Source organism: Pteropus alecto, unplaced genomic scaffold (assembly GCF_000325575.1).
Source record: "Pteropus alecto unplaced genomic scaffold, ASM32557v1 scaffold106, whole genome shotgun sequence".
Lineage (NCBI taxonomy): Eukaryota > Metazoa > Chordata > Mammalia > Chiroptera > Pteropodidae > Pteropus > Pteropus alecto.
In genome coordinates, this window is record NW_006442103.1 from 12,506,841 (window position 1) to 12,513,277 (window position 6,437).

Below are 6,437 nucleotides of genomic sequence, written 5' to 3' on the forward strand. Positions count from 1 at the left end.
GCCCCCCTCCCAAATCAACTGAATCAGAAATTCTGGGGGGTCTCAGCTCAACAATTTGTATATTAACAAGCCCTTCAAGTGATTCTGATACTTGCTGAAATTTAAGCACCATTGATGTATGTGCTTTGAGGATAACTTGAAAAAACTTTCAATGGTGAAAAGGAGACTAAATTAAAACAATTGTAAATAGGACAGGAGTATAAAAAGGGGCTTTCATGGAGTTTTCCTTCTGTCTTTGGAGGCCCACATGCAGAGGTTGATTTATTCCTGTATCAAGACAAATTCTGATACTTGCTGAAATTTAAGCACCATTGATGTATGTGCTTTGAGGATAACTTGAAAAAACTTTCAATGGTGAAAAGGAGACTAAATTAAAACAATTGTAAATAGGACAGGAGTATAAAAAGGGGCTTTCATGGAGTTTTCCTTCTGTCTTTGGAGGCCCACATGCAGAGGTTGATTTATTCCTGTATCAAGACAATCCATAGTGTGCGCGAGCGCGCGTGCGCACACACACACCCACACACCCACACACACACTCCCACCTTCTCTCCACAGAGGCCACAACATTCTTGAATTTGATGATTATCATTCACATGCACATTTTTACTTTTTTACTAAATATTTACTATGTAGTATTTTTTTTTTTTTTTTTTTTTTTTTGTGTGTATTGGACATACTTTACAAAGCTGTTGGCAGTTTGCTTTTTTCCATTTGCCGTTAAGTTTCGAGATTAATCTTTGGTGCTACTACATCTATTTTCTTGTTGGTGGACATCTGGGTTGCTTCCAATTTTCAGCTATTATAAATAAAGCTGCACTTAACGCTCATGTATATGTCTCTTTGTACCTAAGTTCAAGAGTTTCTCTGGGATATATGCCTAGGAATGAATGACTGTATCATAGTAATGTGCATTTTCAACTTTACTAGATTTTTCCAAGTTATTCTCCACTTTGGTGATGACTTGATTTAAGCTGCTTAGAAAAACCAGGCATAAGAGTTTCTGTTGCTCATTGCCAACATTTTGTATTGCTAGACTTTAATGTTTTTGTTAACTGTGCCAATTTTGGGATGTGAATGGTATTTTTTTGTAGTTTTAATTTGTATTTATCTGATTACTGTTAAAGCTGAACATGTTTTATATGTTTATTTGGTCATTTGGTTTCTTCTGTGATTTCATGTTTATTTCCTGTGTTTATTTTTCTGTTCGGTTTATCTTTTCACCACTGATCTGAGGAAGTATTTTTTTATATACTCTGGATAGGCATTAAAAATATCTTCTTTCAATCATGGCTTGTGTTTTCACACTCTTGATGGTATTTTGTGGTATAGATATTTTTCATCTTAATGCAGTCTAATTTATCAGTGTTCTCCCATCTAGTTGGTACTCTTTGAATCATGGTTACAAAATATTTCTGTGTTGGTAAAGACTGAGATGCTATAACAAAGAGACCCCAAAACACAGTGGTTTAAAGAATAGAGACATTTATTTCTCACAAAACAGTCCCGAGATGAGTAGCCCTGATTGCTGTTGTGGCTTCGCTATATATGGGCATTCAGGGACCCAGGTTCATGCCATCTTGTGAGTTTGCCATCCTCTCGGGCATATAACCACCTTGTATAGTCAAAGCTAGGTGACTGCCATATTCAGATTCCAACCAGTAGGAAAGAGAAGGAGGCATACCTAATGTCAAATCCCAGAGCTGCAAGTGGCAGCCATTATTTCTGCTCACATCCCATGGTGAGAACTTAATTTTATTACCAGGGGAGGCTGGAAAGGGGCCCAGCTACACCATGATTGTCATGGAAGAATGGGAGAATGGATTTTGTGGGCAAGGAGTAGTTTCCATCACACCTTCTCTACCCCAAAGTCTTTATTTCATTTAAGTTTTATTTTCATTATAGTGGGAACTAGGGGTCTAATTTTATTTTTTTCTTGTGTTCTAGCACATTCATTGATAATCCATCCATTTCTTATTGCTTTGTAATGTGACCTGTGTCTTATATCAACTTTCCTATGTGCATAACTTGTCTTCTGGACTCTATCCTGTTCTGTCCTTTTGACCATTTGTTTGTCCTTATATCTCTCCCCTGGGTTCTTAATAAGACAACATTATTACAAGTATTACTTAGAAGAGTAGGCCCTTGACTTAACTTTTTCTTATAAAAATAGTCTTGATTCTTCTTGGCCCTTTGCTTTTATTTATAATTTTAAAATCAACTTGTCAAGTTTCATAAAGTACTTTATTAGAATTGCCTTGCACTTCTGGATTCATTTTGGCAGTCTTGTCATTTTTAACCTTTCTTTTATAAAATATTACATATAAGAATCTACTCTTTGAGTGTAAACAAAACCTATGTAACCACCACCCAGGTCAAGAAACAGAATATAGCTAGAACTTCAGACGTCCCCTGTATATCCTTACCAATCACAATTGTCCTCCTCCCCTGTAGAGGTGTAGAGGTGACCACTCTTAGGATTTTTTTTTCGCTTTTCATTATAGTTTTACTGCCTCTGTATACATCTCTAAATAAAACAGTTTTCTTTGTTTTTAGGCTTTATATGAAAAGGATAATATAGTATGCATTTTTATAATTTGGATTTTTGGTTCAACGTTATGTTTGGGTTGTTTCCCGTTGTTGGCAATTATTATAATGTTGCTATCAACATTTTGGCACATGTGTCCAGGTGCATAATGTCACTTATCTCTAAGGTGTGTACCTTAAAGTGGAACCGCTGGGTCCTGGCATGTGTCCATCTTCAGCTTTATTAAATGCCATGCTGCTTTCCAGAGTGGTCATTGCTAACTGACTCCCTTTCTTACTCGCCTTGAACGAGACGCCTCATTGTTCCACTTTCTTACCAACACTCAGGGTTGTTAGGTTTCATAATTTTTGCCAATTTCACGTGAGTAGTGGTATTTCATCATGCTTTTAATATTCCATTTCCCTGACAAATAACGATTGAGCAATGTTTTATGTGCTTTTTGGCTACCTGTATATTTTCCCCACCTGTACATTTTCCCCCTCATTTGAAGTGCACATTATAATCTTATGCTCATTTTTCTTCTGGGTTGTTTGCCTTAATCTCATTGATTTATAGGAATTCTTTGCGAATTCTGGATCCTTTCTTGGTTGTGTATATTGCAAACACTTTTTTATAGTGTCTTTTGCAAGTGAAAATTTATTTTAGTGTATTCAAATTTATGATTATTTTATTTTATGGTTAACGAATTTTTTTTTTTTAACGTTTTAAGAGATCCTTTTCTATTCCAAGTGAAAATTTGGAGTAAAAAATAGTAAAGATAGTCACCACTATTCTCTTCTAAAAGCATCTTGGCTTTGTTGGCAGTTATAATTAGTTACAGGGACGTAGAGTACAGCATAGGGTTTATAGTCAATAGTATTGTAATAACTATATATGGTACCAGGTCAGTACTAGACTTATCGGGGAGATCACTTCATAAATTATATAAATGTCAACTTAATTACTATGCCAAACATCTGAAACTAATATAATATTGAATGTCAACTATAATTTAAAAATAAAATAAAATTAAAAAATAATAAAAGCTTCATGATTTTGCCTTTCATTTTTCAGTCTTGATTTTTGAATGTGGTGTGAGAAAGGACCCAGTTTAATTTTTTTCTCTATGATTATGTAATGATCTCAGCCCCGTTTATTAAAAAGCCTGTCCTTTCTTTCCTGATCTGAAATCTACCTGTGTCATAAATCAAATGTCTGGTGAAGTCTCTGATATGTACCAAAAGTCTGTTTAACTTGCTCTGTGGCAATGCTAAACTTTTTAATTGCTATAGCTTTAAAAACCTATCTTGACGTTGGGTAAATCAAGTTCTTCTACATTTTTTCCCCAGTGGTGTCTTTGCTATTATTCTCCCCTTGCACTACCATGTACACTTGGGATTTTTATTGGGATTGCATTAAATCTATAAATCAACCTGGGAAAACTGACGTCTTCAATAATAACCATTCTTTCAGTCTAAAAGCGTAGTATAACTCTGCGTCTGCTTAGGTCTTTAAAAAAAATACTTTTCAATAATGTTTTCTGATGTTCTTCATGTACTTTTTCTCTGGCACTTTGATCTAGGTATCTTTTCGAGTTTATTGCTATTGCGTATGCTATCTTTTAAAAATTATATTTTATAATCACTGATTTATTAGAATAATATCGATTCTACTATGTTCGTCTTATAGTCACAACCTCGTTAAAGCTTTTTACTAGTTCCAATCGTTTACCTGAAGATTCTTTTGGATTTTTTCTTCGGACAATCATATCCCATGTAGGTAAGGGTAGTATTGTTTTTTCCTTTCAAATCTTTACACCTTTAATCTCTTTGCTCATGCTGGTTATGACCTCTATCCAGTTCAGTGTTGTATATATAGAAGTAGCGATAGCCATCACTTTCTTGATCCTAATGTAAAATGAGTATTTTCAATGTTTCACTATGAAGTATGAAGTTTGCTGCAGGTTTTGGTAAATACACTTTATCAGCTTAAGGAAGTACATTGTATGCCAAGTTGGCGAAGGGTTTGTGGAATACTATGTTTTTCACACATATGTGGTATATCTCATATGACATGTGTGACCTATATTACATATTATATAGTATATATGTTAAAGAAGAAAAACCATATGACTTCAGTATATGAAAAAATATGATATATACTTCTATTATATATATACACATATACACACACACACACACACACTCTATCTGATAATGTAGTGTAAAATTTGTTCAGTTAGGAAGTGACCGAAGTGGAATAGGTGAGAGGCAACTGTGGCTTGGACGGGTGTGGTGGTAATGGAAATGGAAAAAGCTGTCAGTTTTAAGATATATTTTGGATTTGCTGATGGAACGGATGTGGAGTAGCGGTGGGGAGTAGATGGAGAATAAAAGGAAAGGAAAGACTCAAAGATGAGTCTCAGATTTCTGGTTTTAGATTTTTTTAAAAAACTGTGGTAAGATATACATAACATAAAATTCACCATTTCAATTATTTTTAAGTGTACAGTTCAGTGGCATTAAGTACATTCACATCGTTGTGCAACCATCACTACCCGTCTCCAGAACTTTTTCATCCTCCCAAACTGAAACTCGGTACTTGTTAAACAGTAACCCCCCGTCCCCTCATCCTCTCGGGCCCTGGAGACCACCATTTTATTTTCTGTCTCTATGAATTTGACTACTCTGGGTACCCCAGGTAAGTGGAATTAACATTTGTTCTTTGTGACTGGTTTATTTCACTTAGTATAATGTCTTCAAGTTTCATCTTTGTTGTAGCATGTGTCAGAATTCCCTTCATTTTTAAGGGTGAAAAATATTCCATTGTAGGTATATAGTATACCATATTTTCTTTCTCCATTAATCTGTTGATGGACCGTTCGGTTGCTTCTGCCTTTTGGTTAATGTGAATAATACTGCAATGAACATGGGCGTGCAAAAATATCTCTTCAAGTCCTTGTTTTCAGTTCTTTTGGATATATAGCCTGAAGTGGAACTGCTGGATTACATGATAATTCTATGTTTAATTTTTTGAGGAAATATTATACCACTTTCCACAGTGGCTGTACCATTTTACATTTCCACCAGCAATGTACATGAGTTCCAGTTTCTCCACATTCTTGCCAACACTTATTTTTGATAATAGCCATCTTGATGGATTATAAAGTACTATCTCATTGTGATTTCGATTAGCATTTACTTAATGATTAGGGATGCTGAGCATCTTTTCATGTGCTAATTGGCCATTGTATATCTTTTTTGGAGACATGTTTGTGTCCTTTGCCCATTTTTCAAATTTTTTTTTTTTTTATCGAGTTGTAGGAGCTCTTTACATACTCTGAATATGAATCCCTTATCAGATATACACTTTGCAAATATTTTCTCCCATTCTGTAGGTTGTATTTTCACTCTGTTGATGGTGTCTTTTGATATACATTTTTAATTTTGATGAAGTTCAATTTATCTATTTTTTCTAGCTTTAGATTTTCTGTTAATGAATAGTAATTATCACTATTCCTTCTTTGCTCCAGCAGGAAAAGGAATGTAGGAAGGTACAGATGGAAGGAGACAAAAAGCATTCTATGTAGATTTGGGCTTATTCAGTAGAAAAATGGTGAAGATAAACATAATTTATACAGTAATAAATATTCATTTACTATCTCTTATATTCCAGACACTGCATGTAGCACCAGGGATATAAAAGAAATATGGAGATTTCTTAGTGGGAGGACAACCAGAAAAATGTATTTTGAAGACAGTGAGATGGCATGAAAGTACCATGTGTATACATACACACACACATATGCAACTGTGAAAACCATGGACTATAGTTGTAGAATTGAGGAGGAAATGCTAAATGCCTAGAAGAGTCAGATAAATCTTTATAGAGGAAGTATCTAGAAGGAGAG